Source organism: Prunus mume, linkage group LG3 (genome assembly GCF_029339155.1).
Source record: "Prunus mume cultivar Tortuosa linkage group LG3, ASM2933915v1, whole genome shotgun sequence".
NCBI classification, from domain to species: domain Eukaryota; kingdom Viridiplantae; phylum Streptophyta; class Magnoliopsida; order Rosales; family Rosaceae; genus Prunus; species Prunus mume.
The window spans coordinates 20,673,590-20,694,050 of NC_142700.1; the positions used below are offsets into that span (position 1 = coordinate 20,673,590).

Sequence of the window (20,461 nt, forward strand, 5' to 3'; positions counted from 1 at the left end):
AGAATATGTTCTAGTTCGTACAGGGACCATCTCAAAGCATTGATAAAACACAGGGAAAAAAATAAAAAGGGATACATTTCTTCCTCAATTCTGTTTTACAATATTACAGGATGTATCTGAGATTGGAAAAAGGAAAAAAGTTCCCGATAATTATTCAGAAAAGCATACTGGCAGGGCAAATGCTTCTGCAGTTTTTGCTTCGCCTTGATGAAGCATGTAACATATTTAATGAACAAAAATTTAAGGGGGAAATGAAATAATTAAATTATGATAGACTTGGGAGTGAAGTTCCATAACCCGGGATGGTCTTCGCGTAACCCAAACGGGAATTTTCATCCCTGACTTCTGTAAAATTAATAAATTTAAAAAATGGGGTATATGATGATGATACTTTTCTTTTGGCTTTGTTCAGTCCTTTCCTTCTATTGTTTGTCACTGTTACCTTCTTAACTGCCGCTTTAGCCACCAACTAAAAGAACATATAATTCTGTTGTAACTAGATCTCAGTAAAAATGGTTTCATTTTCACTATGCAACAAGTTGATGTACCTGCAACTGCAGAATCCAAGCTTTGGGAACTGAATGATCATTATTTTCACTGGGAGGTATTCAATTAGAACAATCAATGGACAGCAGTGTGCCTGATTCTGGAGCAGATGCTACTGCCTTTACGTCATATGGTGATTCCTTCACCAGAGATTGAACCCATGAAACATCAGGCTCTTCCACATTATGTTCACCAGAACAGAATTTGGTTAGATGGCCCAGTTCATCTGTTTGAACAGACCAATCTAGTTTCCCATTGGCAGACTCCCATTTGGACAAAGAAGGTACAGGGGAGCCAACAGCACCATTAGATCCAAGTTCACGAGGGACGTTAGATCCAACATCACGTGCGCTGAAGCTGTAAAGCTGTTGCAGCTTCTGCTTCTCATGCTGAGCAAGAGCAGAAACCCTAGAGCCTATTGGAGATAGAGGCTCTATGCTTTTATGTGACATCATCCTCGGTGAGGAAAAATCAAATGGAGCTTGCAAGAGATTCTCCTCAAAGGTCCTTGGGGAAAATGCATTTGTTCTGATAGGAGATAAAATTGTTTGTTGCTGCTGGAGTTGATTGCGAACTGCTGGTTTATTTGACGGGGAGAAACCGTATGAATTCACAAGATGGTCAGTCATGCGAGGGGATGAGACCTGGGCAGAGAAAAGCTCATTTAGATTTGAAGGTGTCAAGGTTTCGGGATGGAGGGGATGACTCACAGAGGAAATATTGATGAATGACTGCGAGAAGGAAGACACATCATGAAGGGGCTGCTGTTGTTGCAGTTCAAAATTATGCAACAGGTCAACCTCTTCAGTAGGAATATCTCTTGCATTAAGAGAAGATCTCAAACGGCTTGCTCGAAGATTGCTCTCTGGGAGATGCAAACTGGGGATATTTTTCTGAGGCCATGCCATGCAAGAGTCAGAAATACCATTACCAGGAGATATGGGTGGAGAAAAGGGAGAAGGTAGCATAGCCTGCACTGCTTTGGGGGAGCCAGGTAGGAGGTTCAAGGCTGCAGCCATGTCCATGAAAGCAGCAGCAGAGGTGGCTGAATGAGGGGATGGCATGGCAGATCCAGTGGAAACATACACAGGTCGCATTTCCTCAGGTTTGTGGGCAAAGAAGCAAACCTGGCGCAAGCAACTCATGCCATCTTTGCAGAGTCGAGTCTTATATTGTGCTGGATGTAGCCAGCACTCAAAAACCCCATGAGCATATTCACATAAATCTCCACGCTTACATGTTCCTTTTCGATAATCCAGGCAAGGCATACAGCTATAGTGGAACTTCCTCGGGTCCCTTCTCCTTGCATTCTCTCCAGGATGCACAAAAGGGCATTCAGTCCAATCATGTGAATAGGCTCGTGAACAAGGCCAGATCTTGAATGAAAACATCCGAAACTCATCCGTAGCATAAATACTATTCTTGATGTTGGGAAGCGAAGGATCGAAGGGGTATTCTTTCTTTTCAGGTGCAGAAGAAACATGAATATCATCAGAATTACATGTTGAATCGGGGATGGATGATGGCAAGGAAGCATTTTTCGGAGACGATGACAGAGATGGTGAACTAGATCTACAGCAAACATTTGAAACATGGAGATCCAGCTGACAGGCTGAGCCATCATATTGTAAGAGCTCTTGAAGCACAACCTTCAGATTGGAACAATTCAGAGGAGAAACAATAACATCAAAAGGGCAGCATCCATTGGCATCAATAGCATTGGGATCTGCACCAGCCAGCAGAAGAACCTTGACAGTGTCAACAGCATTTTCAGACCCACCAGAAGCAGCACAGTGAAGAGCAGTGCTCTTATCTCCACAGGGAGAGCAATTTACATCTGCCTCTGAAAGAGAAAGAATCAGTTTCACAACATCAACGCTACCATATTTAGAAGCAACCATTAATGGGGTCCTATGCTCAAGAACCATTCGTCTCGAAGCCCTGTCGCGACCATACCAGAGTCCAATTTCATTAACAATAGAAGCCTCACTAATAGATTGCTTAAAGCCCTCAACATCATTATCGGCCGCAAGCTCTAGCAAACTGCAGAAAGAATGTTCAGTTTCAAGTACTTTGATCGGATTAGCCATGGGTTTATTCACAGACTCAGTTTCCTGAGAAGATAATGGAACTGGAGACTCAGGACTTAACTGCTCCAGGACACCACACATGCTTCAATTAATCAAAAAATTTACCTGAAAGAGACACCATATCCAAAGAGAATCATATACCATAATACCAAAGAAAATAGAGAACCATATACTGCTCACAAGAATAACACATATGAAAACAATTTGGAATTGTAATCTGATAATTGTTCTGCAAAAGAGAAAAGAATACACTTTGGTCCATATTCCAGTACCATACAATAATTCCTCAAGAAAGAGGTAGAAATCAGTAACAAAAGAGACTTGAAAACACTTCCCAGAAGACCAGAACGGTTAAGGAAGAACAAGAAATTCCTTGAGAATTATTTACAAATATGGAAAGGAAAATTAGCTGAAATTATAATGTGCTTAACTTGGAATTCCGAGACAATTAAGGGTTTGGACCCAAAGTCGCTTGAGAATCTCGTTATGACAGGAATATTATAATAACAATAAAATTGCTCAATAAACCCAAAAGTTACCATTTCAAGCCAGCTTACACACAAGTTCAAGATCAAACCAACATACATTTTTCCTTTTTACTCTAATTTTCAGAACGTTTAATCAAAACAATCAAAGTGGAGCACATGAAAGTTCTATAAATAAAAAATAAAATAAAAAGTTATTAAAAACAAAGATAGCAAGCCTATGGTGTGCTCTGCTTAGTAAGTTTGAATGTTCAATTATATGAAAATGGGTTTTTGTGCTTTCTTTTTGTCTTTTTTCCGCCTTTATATTAGTTTTAACTGAGTCAGTTAAACAACGAAAATTCGAATTTGGAACCTTCTGTGTTTTCCCACACTTTCTCAGTAACCAAACAGAAACCGAACGCACGCCAAGCACAACGTAACCAAAATTGAAATCGCCAACATACAAAACCAGCCCCGGTGATCAAGTTCCAAAATGTACGTATCAACCACTCAATAAACACTATAATTTGCCATCTAATCCAAAAATAAATAAATAAATAAATAGAGAGGAACGAAGATGGACTTACAGAGTGCACAAACATCAGACCCAAGGAACTGTACGAACCGCATTTAGCGAAAGGCGAAGTAAAAGCAGAGAACGAAAACTAGTGCTGGCAACACCTCAAGTGCCCGGCGTAGATGACAAAGAGAATAACCTTGCTAGCAGAGAAGCTCTGTTCCCATGGCGCAGAGAGAGAGAGAGAGAGAGTAACGGAGTTTTCAAATGAAGGTGAAATGGAAGGAGAGTGAGTTTGGGTTGAATATATGCGATGGCATGGAGGAGTTGGGGGTTGAAATTTTCAGGGTGGGTTGGGAGTAGAGGTGACTGGCTGAGGGGGTAGACGGTGAAGCAGAGTAGGTGAGAGGGAAGGAATGAGGTTTGGTAACCGGATAAAGCGGTGGACCCTCCTAAATGTTGGATTTGATGGGTTTTGGGCCTTTTTCTCGATTTCTTCATTCGGATTGTTGGAGGAGCGGGAGCCTTTTTGTATTCGTTTTTCTTCTTTTCTTCTTCGTTTTTTTTTTTTTAATTTTTTGGAAAGGGTGTGCAACATTCCAATTCAATTTTAATCGGTTTTGACGATTTGGCGGATTAGATTAGATTGCTGATTTTTAAAACTGACATGATTGAATTAGATGACGGGTTTGTTTATGAGAATCCAATTCAGTCTAGTTAATTTCATGTTTATTTTACTCGAGTAAGTACTTGTAATTGAAAATTTTATGAACATTTTAAGTCACTTGATGGAGTTATGTTTAATATATTATAGAATCAAAATAATTTTCTCTAGCATTTCATCTCTATTTTACATTTTACATCTATTAATATGTTTGATTATATTAAAACTAATGTTAAATGTTTCATGTTTCATTATTGTCTTTTTTCATTACCAAAACCAATCATCCAATCCAAAATCAATGGTATCGGATTCGATTGGATTTAAACCTTTGATCTAATCGGATATGATTGGAAAAATCACAATCCAATCTATATTGAATTGGATGTGAATTGGCTGAATTGTATTGGTTTCAAACCGACACACACTCCCAATCGAAATTTTGAATTCGCTTTCATCCGAACGTGTAAAGAGTTATTCAGGCTCTAAAATGGTGGATGGAGCCCTACCGAGGAATATTTAGGGTACCTTTCTCAAAATATGAGCTTTAAAAAAAAATTATATTTATAAATTAGGTACCTACACCATAAGCCACAAGGGGCAATACAAATTACGACAAAAGGATAACATAAAGATAGAAAGCATAATAAACACGTAGGGTTAATCTAGATACATAAAGACACACTGGCAACATTAAACACACACATGAGAACAAAGAAATTTCGCATAAAAGCCGCAACCATGAACAAGCCAAACATAAGTCACAATGCCTAAAACTATTAATACAACTACAAATTTTAAACTCTCACAAGTAGAAACTACAAGTAGAGACTACTACAAACAAACACCCAACTCATAAAGAGTTGATGCAATTATTACAATATGAGTGGATTTGGAGATAGACACAATGGTTGAGCGGTTTTTACTCACTTGTTATGTGTTCACAATAAGAGCTTCTTCTATACACAAAACGCTATATTTGTTATTAACCTATTTTGTGTTAATGAATGTTTATGTTATGTTAGTTTTTTTTTTTTTAATGCACATTATTGTTGAAAACAAAACTTACATTTTGACGAGATTCCAAAAACATTTTATTTCATAGACATGATTGCCTTCAAGGGTGTGCAATTGGTGCCACTATACAGGGCCCCATAAATTTCGTCACGTGTATCTATTTTATATGTTATATATATGCCATTGTGAATATATTTAGACAAATGTTTGTCTAGTAGAGTTAGTTTGCTACCCTTGTACTTTAGTTAGTGATACTATGACTTGAACAAAAACCATTTTAATACTAAAGGTAAGCGTCTCACTACCACACAACCGGTACCCAAGCTCATGTCGTGCCACTAAAGGAGCATTCTAGTTAGGGATGGACTTGGTTCATGAACCGACAATTTTTTAGACAAGCAGAAACCAACTGATATTTGGTGATATTCCCATATTTGGGACTAGTCCCAACCCGACAATAGTCGGTTAACCGTAGATCAGTAGGACTAACAAAGCATTTAGTGTATAAAAAAATGGGAAATAGCTCAAAATGCTACCCTTTTAATAATTTAAACTGAAAATATCACCCCTCCCCAATTTTTTTGCAATTATCACCTATAAATACATACTTATTGCCCACTTATTGGCCAGATAACACTTTTGGTCAGTTTTTGGTTTCTCTCTCAACTCTCTCTTCGCTCTCTCTTCTCTCTCTCTCAACTCTATCTCACAGTTCTCTCTTCCTCTCTCAACGCTCTCTCTCTCTCTCTCTCTCTCTCTCTCTCTCTCTCTCTACGCCTCTTCTCACAAAGAAGAAGATCAAGAACAACCTACAAAACCCACAGTTTTGCCCTCAAAACCCAGTTCTTCCCCTTCCTCTCTGTTTTCTTCTCTACCCAAATCCAAACCCCAACTTCATCTCTCTTCGAATCCCTTCTGCAACCTAAACAAATCCAAACAAAACCATCTTTTCTAAATATGACAGCATGTCTTGGCATTAGGTGGCCATTGTTTGAGCATTTTGGGGGGTTTTGAAGCCTGGGTTTACATGCCCCCTTCAAGAACAGCTTCTCCAGAAAATTAATTGTTGGGAATATGTAAGTTTTGATGTTAAATTGAATTTGATTACTTAAATTGGAATTATGATTGATTTCATCTGTATTTCATGTAGAAATTGAAGTATTGGGATTGATTTTGTTTGTCTGAAACAACAAATGTGTTTTTTTTTTTGTCGATTGATTCTTGCATTTGGTATTTGGATTTTCTATGAACTTGTTATGATTATATCATAGTGAGGTAGCATCGTTGATTTGCTATTGCAATCGTATTGTGATTTTATTGCAGTTGTATTGTAGTGGTATTGCTTTCGTATTGCTATGGTATTACTGTTATATTGATTTTTTTTGGTGTTTTATTGATATGTTACTGTAATTTAATAGGAATATATGTTGATATCATTTTTCTTTATCTGCTTGTGATTTGAGTAGGAGTTGAGATTATTCTTGGTTGAAGTATTATTTACGATCTCTCTCTCTCTCTCTCTCTCTCTCTCTCTCTGCTCTTCATATTTTTCTTAACATTTATGTGTTAATTTAATGCCTGGTATTATTTTGGAACCATAATCATTGTCAATCACATTGTTTCTTTAAAAGATTGTTGTGAAATTGTTACTCCATTTTCTTCTTTCCTTTGTTTTAAGATATTTTTGTTTGGAGAAAAAGAACTCTGTTTTTGTAATCTAAAAGACTAGGTACTCATGGTGAGTGTTTTCTGATAAACAAGATCCAAACTTTATGTATGTCAGTTTACTACTTTTGCACTTAAACTTTGGCTGTCTAAAATTTGAAAAGTCTTGTAGGCCAGCAGTGTATCTATGTCACACATCTTGGGTAAGAGGTATTCTTCAATTGTGATAGTTTGCTCTGTTGTACGTATTCAAACTGCCTCAAAATGTTTTCATTGGTGTCTTGAGTTCAATACCAATAAAAAATTTTAAATGACAAGAAATTATGAAAAGCTTATACATAACAGACATATAGTTGAACATAGCTAGAGCGTATATCTAGAAAGATGTCATTGTGCTTCAAATTAGCAAATTTGTGGAGTGAAAGCACAATGGTTGACATGTCATTCTGCATTTGATGAAAATAATTGATGACTTTGTATGGAAGTATACTTATTAAATATCTTACATTCTATCAATTAATGAAATATTTTTGAGAGCTTCATGTTTTTTGGTTTGTTTTATCAAGTATCTTATATTCTATAAATGAATGAAATTTTTTGGTAGATTGGAGAGACTAGTCAGCTATTGGATTTTGGATCATGACTTTTGAGGGGGGACTAGGCCTGAGTAGCTGCAAGAGTAAAAGAGATGATGCTTCATGTAAATTCAACAATTAAATAAGAGATTTTTGTTTTCAATTTGTTAGTTCTTGAGATACTTGGTTATTTTTTAAGATTGCGTGAAATAAAAAACTTATATTGAATATTATTGTATAGGAGACCATGTAATTATTTTGATACCATTAAATGAAATTTAAATGAAATTTACTTTGAAACTTTGGGATCTTGAGCAAGAGATGACAGTCACATATACGACAGTTTTGAAACATAAAGGACGACAATATAAGAATGGTTAATTTTGACGATATCCATAGTTGCTTCCACTCCATTATAATGTCATGTAGATTATAAAGTGGCAATAGACAAGCAATACAAAAGCAATATGAAAGTAATAAACAACAATAAAGCAGCAATAGACAACCAATTCCAAACCAATAAAATGGCAATAAACAAGTACCTTATGGATGTCTTTGTACTCTTTTTTCCATATTATATAATGTTCTAATTGTTGAACTATTACAATATTCAGTTGCTACAGATAATAAATAGTATGAAAATTTCATATCATTATAATAATGACCTCAAAAACAGTATTAAGTACATTACACAAATATTATAAACATACGGCTTCACAAGAAGAATACATAATGTCTTAGATGTCCTTACTAATGATAACAAGCATAATCAATTATGTGTACAGTTTGCTTAGCATTTTCATAATAGAAGCTTTGCTTTTGTCTTCAGAAGGCATCTCAAAGAACTCCTTGTCTACACATTACATTATGCCAAAAATGGTCTCCAACGCCAATGTATGACTTGCACATCAGTGTCTGCACAAACCAGCTAAAACACATTGTGTAACTGTTAACCTCAAATTTGTTCTTCACATGGAAAGGAGTTGGGTGCGGCTTTTTTTTCCGTTGTACAATTTGAAAAGAAAAAGAGAAAGAAACATAAATTGTCAAGACAAAACTGTAGCAAATTATAATTTCTAAGCAACGCTATTTTGAAATAGAATAAGAGAAGGTAGGGTACTTTCAAAAGGTACTCCGACACTCAAGTTAGTTTTTGTATGTATTTGAGTGCACAAGTTAATTCGAAATCGCATATCTTCTTCTGGTTGCGAAACTTCATCTTTATATCTAGTGACAACCTTGGGATGCAAGCTCCACTTTACAAGTCCTATGCCCACTTCCGTCATTTTAAGTCACTGAGAGTTATGTGGGATCAACTATCAACTATGTTTATCTTGTTCTGTAATTCATGCGGATATAGGAGTATAAATGTTTGAATATACCCATGAATCCACATCAGGTTGTTCATGTATGAGCCCATACGGGGTAGTGCACACCTAAACCCATGTTAAGTGGTGCACATCCGAACTTGTGTTGGGTGGTGCACATCTGAACCATCATTGACTTAATGCACCTCCGAACACGCATTGGGTTAATGCACATCTGAACCCACATTGGGTTAATGCTTATCCGAACCTGTGTTTAGTTAACGTGCATCCAAACTCATGTTGAGTTAATGCGTATCCGAACCCATGTTGAGTTAATGCTATCCAAACCCATGTTGAATTAATGTGCATCTGAACTCGTGTCGGTTGCATCTTAATCCAATCCCGTGACATGGCGAATAGGTGACGAATTTATTTTTCTCCCACATTACCCCTTTTTTTTTCCTCTTGCCATGTCATTTGTGAATGGTAGAGGGAAAAATAAGTTGCTACTTACCCTTGAATTTTCTGCCTCTCGTTTAAGTTTGACTAAATTGATCGATTGGCTTGTCTGAAAGTCTATAAAACAATAGTATGCAATTAATTCGGTTCAACAGATAGCTGAACCCCCACGTCACCAAATATCTCTTTAGTAAACTAATCCCAAAGTGATGTGGTTGGTGGCTAATTTCGCCTACCCGCCTTCACAAGCCATCCTTTAGAGCATCTCCAAGGGAGATGTTAAATACCAAACATCAAATTTAAATTTGATGGCTGATGTGGCTATTTGACATCTTACACAGCTTTACACTTCACCCTATATGTCAAATTAAATTATTATTTTATTACATTTTAGTGTTGATTTATTTTTAATTAAAAAGAAAATAAAATAATAAAATATTCATTTGCACATCTTACTTTTGGGATGTCAAAAATAGCATCTCAACCTCCAACATTCATTCCACATCAGCTTTGACACATCGGTTGGAGTGATGTGATATGTTATTTCTAATTGTTAAAGGTCTATGTGGCACTTTTGACACATCGGTTAGATATACTCTTACTTCCTATTGTTATGTTATTTTAATGTACTCATTGGAAGATGTGATGGAACTTTATGACCAACATCAATATAAATTTCTCTAGACTTCTTCTTTATATTACATGCCAACTTCTTCTAAAAAGTAATTCCTTCCTTAATATATGTGCCCCTGCATCTCCTCTATTCATTAGCTAGAAAGGGAAGATCGTGCAGCGATACCCCATGAAGAAAATTGTCACAAAGATAGAAGACAAAGAAGAGAAACCTCTTGAGAAAAATAGTGTTGTGCTCTTGGCGGGGTCCATCGTGGGAACCTTGCTCCTGCTCATGCCCATCTTTCTCCCTAGTAAGCCACTTTTTATCTTGTTGATTTCGTACTGTTCACATAGACTTCCACGCATACACACATATATATACACCCATGCATATATATCGTCTTATGGACTTAGAACAAAAATACACAGATAAACAGAGAAAAAAAATGAAGAAAACATATAATTAAGGTTAGAGGATAAAAGAAAATGAAAAATATATATAATTATCACTATCAAAATTCTACTTGGAACAAAGATACAAAGATAAAATGCAGAGAATTAGAAAAATTGAAATAGACCTCTGCAAGTTTGTATATGGCGCCATGTTATTCGTCTTTTCAAACACTGTCCTACTTGCCTCTTTCTTGGTTTGTACAATTTGAATATATATTATTCAAAGTTAGAAATACTGATATATGCAGAAGAAAAAAAATAAATATTGTTTACACCATAATCAACCGAGTATATCCAACATCAAAACGACTAGTACCAAGGCAGACACGCATTCTCCCCTGCCAAAGGAAGACACTCTTAAAGCACCACCGCCGAGGCTCCCGCCAAGCTCTAATGCCGAACCTAATCTCCAAGGACACGTGTCACCACCACAGCGACTTCATTAAAATATATATATATATATGCTAAAAGATAAGCAGTCACTAAGGGCAAACCCTTTACTTAAGCATCAAAAGCCATACCTTCAACAGTCTGAAGGTAGTACTAGTCAAATTTCCACCAGCAGTGCTAGTTTGGCCCTTAACCAAATCCATCTTCGCAACTTGCCCCAGTTGATCAATCCCTCTAGGCACAAGAACATTATCATCATCATACTCAGAAGCATCCTCATGAAAATTAGTATCCTCATCATGAAATTCAGAATGTGTTGTTATATTTGGAGGTTGATGCCCAAAAATATAAACCCTTTTCTCTTGGTGAATATGCTGACCATAACCCCAACTCTCCAAATGCTCAGTGACAGCACTAAGAGTAGAAGGCTTCCTACCACCAACAACCAGATTACGAGAATGTCAAGAAGCCCCCATTGTAAACTTATCAGAAGAGCCCGAACTCTTATCCATCACCTTACTATTAAAGACTTTCTGCACATTCTTATTTGAGATATCATTCAGAACAGGCCTAGAACCCGAATTAGCGTGTTTAGACTTAGTCCAAACTTTCTTACCAACTTCCTCCACAGATTTAAAAATAGGGACAACCTTCGTCGGAACTTGGTTAACATTATCGGCCCACTTATGTCAAAATCTTCACCAATCTCATTAAGAGCATCAAAACGAGACCCTTTGTTCCTTCCACCAGAACCTTGCCCAGGAATATCCTTACGAAAAATTTTTGGTCGCCTTCTAGATTGCACATTCATCCAAGGGCCTCGCAAGCTATCCTCAGCCATCTTCACAGTTTCTGTATCCCCAACAAAATCATGATTCATAGGTCCCACTCCTGCACCTTGAGCTTTCCCAGCCTCATCTGACAAATTCACATATTTCAAAGTACAACTCTCCCTTTTATGACCATAACACCCACATAGATAACAAATATCTGGTAATCCCTCATACTCAATATTGTACCAGTTTTGATTTATTTGCACAAAGGCATCAAGGGGCTTAGTTAGATCCAACTCCACACATAAACAAGCAAACTTACCCCTATTTTGCGAAGTAGTCAACGAATCAATTTTCAGCAATTTACCAAGAAGGTTGCCAATCCTCTTAAGAGATCAAACATCAAAACATTCAAGTTGTATGGCAGATACTCTAATCCAAGCAGCCATTCTTGTGATATGCGTGGTAGAAGGGCAAAAACCAGGCCGCCATTATTGTATGGTTAAGTATTGCCCCGCAATCATCCAAGGCCCTCCAGTCAACACAAAATTTAAGTCCTATTCCAAATCAAATCTCACAACAAAATAATCATTCACCAAGTCAATAAGCTTCCACCCTCCCACCAAACTCCATTTATGAGCTAAACGATCATGAAGATAGTTATACATATAAGAGCGACCAAGGAGCTTAATGATCAAAGCATTTTTCCAAGGTTCACAAAATTGAGCCATAGCACGATCAGAGAACTGTATACTCGGCCCACGCTCACCACGAGAAATGAACACATCATCCTCATCATTCAAACCCTCATAATCAGTATCCAAGCAGTTAACATCAATCCCCACATTTTTGGTCATATTAACTTTATTCATCAATTTATCACGAAAGCTATAAATACAAGATAAGGGATTAGGCATCTTATTACCATTAGATTCATTCAACAGATCAACCGTCGGCCTAGAAATATGCTCAGACTCTGGCATCAGATCCATCTTAGTCGCTTGCATCAACCCCTACATCGAATTGGGATTGGAATTAGGCTTCACATCGTACTCAGAATCGCAATCCGCAACAACCCGAACCCTCTTCGTCACACAAGAAAGCTTGGGAAAGACACCAGGGGATCCTTCCTCCATGGGCAATTTGAAATTTAGGGAGGCGTACACTTAGGAAACACTAGATCGGCAGCTGGAAACCACCGCAACGGCAGTTCAGTAAAAAGAGTCGTGAAGATTGTCTATACGAGTCACGGGAATCTTCCTGTGGCATAAACCTATGATAATTTAATTATTGTGCATGTTATATTCTTTCATTCCTTTATAATCATGGTTTCAAAAACTCAAAATAAGAATGACAAGTCAGCTGTAAAGAAGCTACACAAGTCCCATAAGAATTGATTCCTCTAATGAGAAATAAGCAACTAGCACAACTACATTTGAAGATTCTGGAAACTCAAAAATAATGACCCGAGTTGTGAAGAGTAGAATTCAAAAATAAAATCAGTGGTTGAGTACAATAAAAGAGGGAGACCACTTGGCAAGAGCTGGTGAGATGCAATCATACATGTTATAAAAATTATATTTTTTTTCTCTTTCCATAAAGCCAAATACAAAACATTTACATTATAAATAACATATAAACAAATTGGAAAACTTTTAAGGTACAATGAAATTGAAGAAAAACAAATTAATAGGTAAGTAAAAGCAAAACAAATTATAAGTAAGAAGGTGAGTTTGGTACGGTGAAGCACGTCAAAGACAATGTCCTAAAGCCTTTGTAACCCCCTACGTTCAGGTATGAACGGCCTACAAGACTCCAAGATACGACCCCTTTTACATAAACTCAAGATCCGCTATGAGCACGTTCATACACAGATATAGGTATCCAAGCCACATAACCATTGCCAAAATAATAATATAAAGTAGTGAATATATATATATATATAAAGCAAAAGACAAAGAATGGTGAAACATTACAAATACCAAAAAATGCCCTTGGTTAATTCAAACATTAAGAATTAAAATTATTAATTAAATGAGAATAATATGGTAAATTCACAGTTTTTCATATTAAAAAAAATAATATTAAAAGAAAAATCAAATAATGAATCCTATTTTTATGGAACACAACTACCCATTATCTTTTTTAATTCTAAAATAAATTTAATTTTTTTTAAAAAAAGCATCTCGCAGGCGCGGAAGCGCGTGTGGAGAAGCTTAGATTATAAATGTAATATTAATTATAAGCAATACCAATCAAACGGATCAAAGAGATATAATGTTGGATCATGTAATATTCATCTTGACAAGAAATTATCTACATGATAAAATATGTATCACAAGCACAAGGGCTATAGCTCAGTTAGGTAGAGCACCTCGTTTACGCGTGCGCCAATGTTTTTCAGAACGTTGGGTGTACTCTTTCTTCGAGTTTGACCAATTAAATTAATTAAAATTAATATAATAGAAAATTATTAAAGTTTTTTAATTAAGCGATAGAGGGGTTGGGTTATTAAACTTTTGATGTATTTTATTACATGTATAAATGTAACACGACGAAAATAGAAAGAAAATTAAACGCACAAGTATATATATAAAAGTAGAAAAATGAGAGAATTAGTTTGTGGTGGTGATTGTGGTATGTGATATTCTGATGGTGTATTGTGGTTGTTCAAATGTGAAGGAGGAGTGGCCTTTTATAGGCACCGAAGAACATGTAACCTTCACCACATTAAACCATAAAATTAAGGCATTCAATAGGGGAGGTGTCGGAAGAGCACCGTCAAGTTTAACACAAGAAGCCATAATGGGTTCGTAGCAAGCAAGCACGCGATAGAGAGTGAAGGAAAGAAATTTGAACATGAGAGGTTCCATAAAAGGGGGTGGGGTGGGGTGAATGGAAGAAGCAGGGAGGATGGGGGTAGTGTGAAGCTACAGGGATAGAAGGTGGATAGGTGGTTGGGAAAGGGGGAATGGATGCTAGTGGGAAGAAAAATAAAATGAATAAATAAAATTGGGGCTTTTGGAAGGTGGTAACGAAGTAAAAAACAAGGATAGTTTATGGGAAAACAAAGGGTGGAGATTGTGAGAGAGGAGAGGGAAATGAGATTTAGGGATGTAGAAATATATATAAAAAAAAATGAAAAAAGCAAGAGGGTTTGGCTAGGGAAGGTGAAACTGGGGAAATTAGAACAACTGGATTGTGGGATCTTAGGATTAAAACAAGGAATTACGGATTGGAGAAAAGGAAAATTGGGATGTGAACTTGGGTTGTGAAAACGTATAGGCAAAGATGGATGTGTGAGGACGATGAAATACCACCAGGGGTATGGAAGCTCTCACTAGGAGAAAGAAACCCTAAACCCAACTTTGTTTGACTCAGATAACAACTTAATTGCCCAAACAACCCTAATTCAAAAATAGGACAACAAACATATTATTAATGTCAACTAAAAAACAACCCTAATAATTAAAATTCAACTTGAAACACATTATTAAATTTCAACTTCAACTTAAATTCAACTCAAGCATATTGTTCATAGGGTTTTCAACTCAATTCCCAAACATATTCAAATTCAAATCCTAAGCAGATTTGTTCATAGGGGTTTTAATTCAATTCAATCCGGAAAAAAAAAAGGAAACATTTAATTCAAAACATAACATTAACATTCAATTCATTCAAAACTAAACATTCAACTCAAAACAAATTTTAAAACCTAAACAGAACTCAAATCAATCAACACAAGCTCTAAATTTCTTAACATAACTTAAATCAAAATAAAACTTAAATGACCACAAATTTCATAATTTTATACCTCTACAAATCCACCAACACAAGCTCCAATAGATTAATCCCAAGCTCTAGAAACAATCCTTTCCAAAAATGAAAAACCACAAAACAATAAGATCAAATCAATCAACCATTATTAATATTGCTTAATTACACCCCAATTCTAAATTGAAATTCTAAATTAAACCCCGAAATCCCCTAATTGTTATCCTCAATTTCAAACCCTAGAACCAAAACCCTATAGTGAAAACCCTGGATTAAACCCTAAAATCGACTTGCATAACTGAAACCTCATTTCAATTGGATCACAAACCCAAATAGAAACCTTACTTAGTTCCAAATTCGAAACTCTGATTAGAACCCCAAATTTCAGAAATTAGGTTTCACAATAAAGAGCTAAACAATTTGTCTGGTGAGGAGCATGCTACCCGATTTAGAGAGAGCAGAGAGACTTAGAACCTTTGAATGGACAAGAGAGATGATATAGAGGTTGAGATTGAGATGATGAGAGAGATGCGATGATAATTGAGATAGAGATAGGTGAGATTGAGACCGTAGAGAGGTAAAACTGAGACTAGGGGTGACAATTTTCGATACGACTCAAAACCCAGAAGGAAAATTAGCGGGTCAACCCACACGATTACAATTACACATCAAATTTGTGTCAACCCGCCATGAGACGTCTGATAAATTTGTGGGTTTAGGGTTAACCCACCAACCCGCAAAATGACATACATGACACATTTACTATTTAATTTTTATTATTAATAATAAATATGTGGCATGCATATATTGTCATATTCTATTCTATTCCACCGTGCACCCTAGGGTAATGGATTTCAACCCACCCAAATGAAAACCCTTAGCCTAAATCGATCTCCTCATCTCTATTTTGAATTCAATATCCGACATGACAAGACTTATTGTCAGCTCTACAAAGAGGTCAGATTGCTCAACGACGACATACATGGCGATTTAGGTGAGGGGATTTAGAGGAGAGAAAGAGACGATTCTTTTTTTTTTTTTTTTTTGGGGAATAATGGAGTGAGAGTCTTATTTGAGAGTGAGAGAGATGAGGTTGAGTGAGATAATCTGACAGTTAGGATTAATCCCAATCCTAAAATCCTAGCCATTAGATTAATCTAAGGGCTATAATTATTATATATTAAATTATTTATTTATATATGTCAATTGGTTCGATAAACCGTCATGCATGAGTTTTCAAAACTAACTAGGGTTCGATTGGTCCATAAAACTGACTAGGGTCGATCAGTTTTCTTACTCTGGAGGAGGCACTTGGGGACCAGTGCAGTCACTGCCCCCACTGAAATTTTATTAAAAAAAAAAAATAGTACCAGTATTAGGAGTCTGCCTACATGGATACGGGCCAAAGAAAGAAGATTTCAACAAAAAGTTAAGTCATAGTGGTGTTTTAAGTCAAAGTGGTGTGGTCCAATAGATTTCAACGTGGGCCACTCAACTATCCTAAAATTATATACTACCCATTCCTAAAAGGATTAGAATTATTATTATTATATATTACCTTCTAGTGTAAATCAATAAACCTAAGCCTTTTTCCCTTTTCTTAGGTCAGAAACACAACCAAACCAGATATGTGAGTTTTTTTTCTTCTCAAATTCTAATTAAATTATCAAGTTTTATTTATTTATTTTTTATTTCTATTGATTTTAATGGGTCTTTCAATTTATGTATAGATTACCAAAGGGAAAAGGCTTTGGTTGGAGATATTTGGTAAATCGCTATTCAACTCCAAGTATGTATTTGTCTATCCCTTGTAATTTTTCTTGCGTAGTATATAATTGTTTATCCCTTTAATGCAATTGTGAACTTGTGTTGGTGAAATTTTAATTTTAATTTATAAATTTCTATATATATGATTCTCTATTGGTTTGATTAATATATTGCTTTGAATTGCTCAATTTGCTTTGGTTTATAAGTTTGAGAAGATGTTCATAACTGTTTCGATTTAAATTTAGTTCATATATGTGTTTCAGTTATGGAAAGATTTTTCAAAAGAAAATCAAAGTCTGAGTTAGTGGAGTCGTCACCTGCAAAGAGAAGAAAGGTGCAACGGGCGATCATTTGTATTGGTGACTCTTAGCTTCTTCCTCTTACAGATTGAAAAAACCCTTGCCTTGAAAAGCTGGGAATCCTAGGTTGATTTAGTGTGACCACTTTGTCATGAAGAGTGAGGCCTTTGGTTCTTTTTTTCCAATTTGAGTCGAGCCCTAAATAAATTAGTATGAATTAAAGACGGGCTTAATGAATAATTAGTAATCAAATGGGGTGGTTCCACTGGTCAAGTAGTCCCGCGAGCCTAGAGTAAGGAATAAAAAAAAAAGACTTGGCGTAGTGCTTTCATTCACAAGTAGGGTAGGGCCAGGACAGTAAAGTAGGCGAAAATGGTCCAGGATAAGTCTGTCAATATATCATTCCTCTTACTGATTCGGGTCAACTCCTTTAGAGGAATTGGAAGTATGATACTAGACTCACTCTCCACAATTGGATGAATCAAAAGAAAACAGGCTAAACTTAGATCTATTTTTCCAAAAGAAACCTATTACCAGTCTTCTTTCTCCATTAGGTCCAACAAAGGAAGATCTAGGTGAGGTTGAGTGCTCGCTTTCTTCCATCGATCGGAGTTCTTTGGATTGATCCCGGATTACGTAATCAAATATTGAGTTACCATCCAAATGTTCGAGACCAAGTTCGAAGAGCTTATCTCCAAAAAGGTCCTTGTCAACATCGAGGGCATAATTTTCCTTACAAAAATTTTGGAGCAAAACAAAGACGATTTAATCCTGGTTGGTTTAGTGAATTTCCTACTTGGTTAGAGTATAGCATAGAAAAATATGCTGCCTTTTGTCTATGTTGTTATCTCTTTAAATCTGATGTTGGAGAGCAATCTGGTGGTGAATCTTTTGTTGGTGTTGGATTTTCGAATTGGAAGAAAAAAGATAGACTACAAATTCATGTTGGAGGACCGAATAGTGCCCACAATAAAGCTTGGAGAAGTTGTGAAGTCTTATTAAACCAAAAGCAGCATATTGAAACAATTCTCTCAAAACACTCAAACCAAGATCGAATTAATTATCGAACTCGTTTAGGTGCATCTGGTGTCGAGGATACTTTTGCAACAAGGGCTTCCATTTCGTGGGCATGATGAATCTGAAAATTCAACCAATCAAGGGAATTTTCTTGCATTTTTACGATGGCTATGTCGTTTCAATGATGATATAAAAGCTGTCACGCTAAAAAATGCTCCTGAAAATATGAAGTTGACATCACCTGATATCCAGAAGGACATTTCAAGTGCTATTTCAACTAAAATTATCAATGCAATCATAAGGGATATTGGTGATTCATTATTTGCCATTCTTGTTGATGAATCGTGCGACATGTCTTCAAAGGAGCAGATGGCAATTGTGCTACGTTATGTGGATAAAGGTAAGGTAATTGAACGTTTTGTAGGTATTGTGCATGTTATAGATACTAAATCTTCTTCCCCAAGTTAGCAGTTGATGATTTCTTTTCGAGACATGGATTAAGCATCTCTAGATTGCGAGGGCAGGGTTATGATGGCGCAAGTAATTTGAGAAGTGAGTTTAGTGGTCTTAAAACACTCATTCTAAATGAGAATGACTCTGCTTTTTATGTTCATTGTTTTGCTCATCAACTTCAGCTAGCTTTGGTAGCTGTGGCAAAGAAACATTCAGAAATTGCAAATTTATTTACTATGGTTTCTAATGTGGTGAATGTTATGGGTGCATCTGCTAAGCGCCGTGATATGCTGAGAGAAAAGCATGTTGATGTAATTTTTGAAGCACTCAATAATAATGAGCTCTTAAGTGGACAAGGCCTGAATCAAGAAACTAATCTTAAGCGGTCTAGTGATACACGATGGAGCTCTCATTATAATTGTTTAATCAGTTTGGAAAACATATTCCCATCTGTGATAGATGTGCTTAAGATTGTAAGAACAGATGGATCAGGTTACGAACAAAAATTTGAAGCAAAGGTTCTATTGACTTTTATGCAATCATTCAGCTTCATTTTTGGTCTACACTTGATGAAAAGAATTTTGGGAATCACAAACGACTTGTCTCAGGCATTACAAAAGAAAGATCAAGATATTGTGAATGTCATGGACTTGGTCAAAATATGTAAAGGAATATTGCAAAGCATGAGAGATAATGGTTGGGATTCTTTACTTGATCAAGTTTCTTTCTTTTGTGGCAAGTATCATATTGAAATTCCTAAAATGGATGATATTTTTTCTAGTGGAGGGAGACCAAAACGTAAAGCTCAACCCATCACAAACTTACATCATTATCGTGTTGATTTATTCGTTGATGTTATTGATATTCAGCTCCGAGAGTTAAATGATTGGTTCAATGAGAAGAATATGAATTACTTCTTTGTATGGCATGCTTGAGTCCAAGTAATTCATTCTCTGCTTTTGATAAAGCAAAGTTGATGCGACTTGCCCAATTTTATCCTAGTGATTTTTCTGAGTATGACCTCAAATTACTTGAAGAACAACTTGAGAATTACATTTCGGACGTGAGCTCTAACGATGAATTTACAGAATTGAAAGGGATTACTGATCTTGCTCAAAAGATGGTTGAGACAAAAAAAGATCAGATCTACCCTTTAGTGTACTTGCTTTTGACACTAGCACTAATCCTACCATTGCGACTGCAAGTGTAGAGCGAGTATTTTCTGCTATGAATATTGTGAAGAATCGGTTACGCAATCTAATGGGGGATTTGTGGATGAATGATTGCTTGGTTGCATATATTGAGAAAGGCATTTTTAATAGTATAGATGACGAGGTTGTTATGCAACGATTTCAAAATATGAAAACTCGTCGAGGACAATTATGATTATAATGAATAGACAATATGATTTTTGATGTTTTGATGTCTTGTGAGTTTGAAGTTTTTATTGTTTATTTTTGTGCACTGAAATCACGCCAACGCTAGTGACATTATTTTTTTCATTGATTTGGTTGGTTTTTCAGTATGCAATGTGAGCCTTAATTCTAATCCAAAGCATAATGCCTCACCTCAGTCACATATGATGCCATGCTAGGAATCCCACATGGAAGGAACCA

General features: G+C 36.2%; 1 long non-coding RNA gene and 2 pseudogenes across 2 annotated transcripts; 2 read left to right on the forward strand and 1 right to left on the reverse strand.

Moving 5' to 3' along the window:
- Window positions 1–56: 56 nt before the first annotated feature.
- On the reverse strand, window positions 57–3,906 carry LOC103326835 (zinc finger CCCH domain-containing protein 56 pseudogene; annotated as a pseudogene). Its single transcript, XR_016125065.1, has 2 exons — window positions 3,691–3,906; window positions 57–2,741 (listed from the first exon to the last, which is right to left on the reverse strand). The product of XR_016125065.1 is annotated as a zinc finger CCCH domain-containing protein 56 pseudogene (transcript).
- A 2,044-nt stretch (window positions 3,907–5,950) lies between these two features.
- LOC148919066 (uncharacterized) lies at window positions 5,951–7,838 on the forward strand. Its single transcript, XR_016125066.1, has 2 exons — window positions 5,951–6,374; window positions 7,568–7,838. It is a non-coding gene; the product is annotated as an uncharacterized LOC148919066 (long non-coding RNA).
- Window positions 7,839–17,341: 9,503 nt separating this feature from the next.
- LOC103326860 (uncharacterized) lies at window positions 17,342–20,231 on the forward strand (annotated as a pseudogene).
- The last annotated feature ends 230 nt before the right edge of the window (window positions 20,232–20,461 follow it).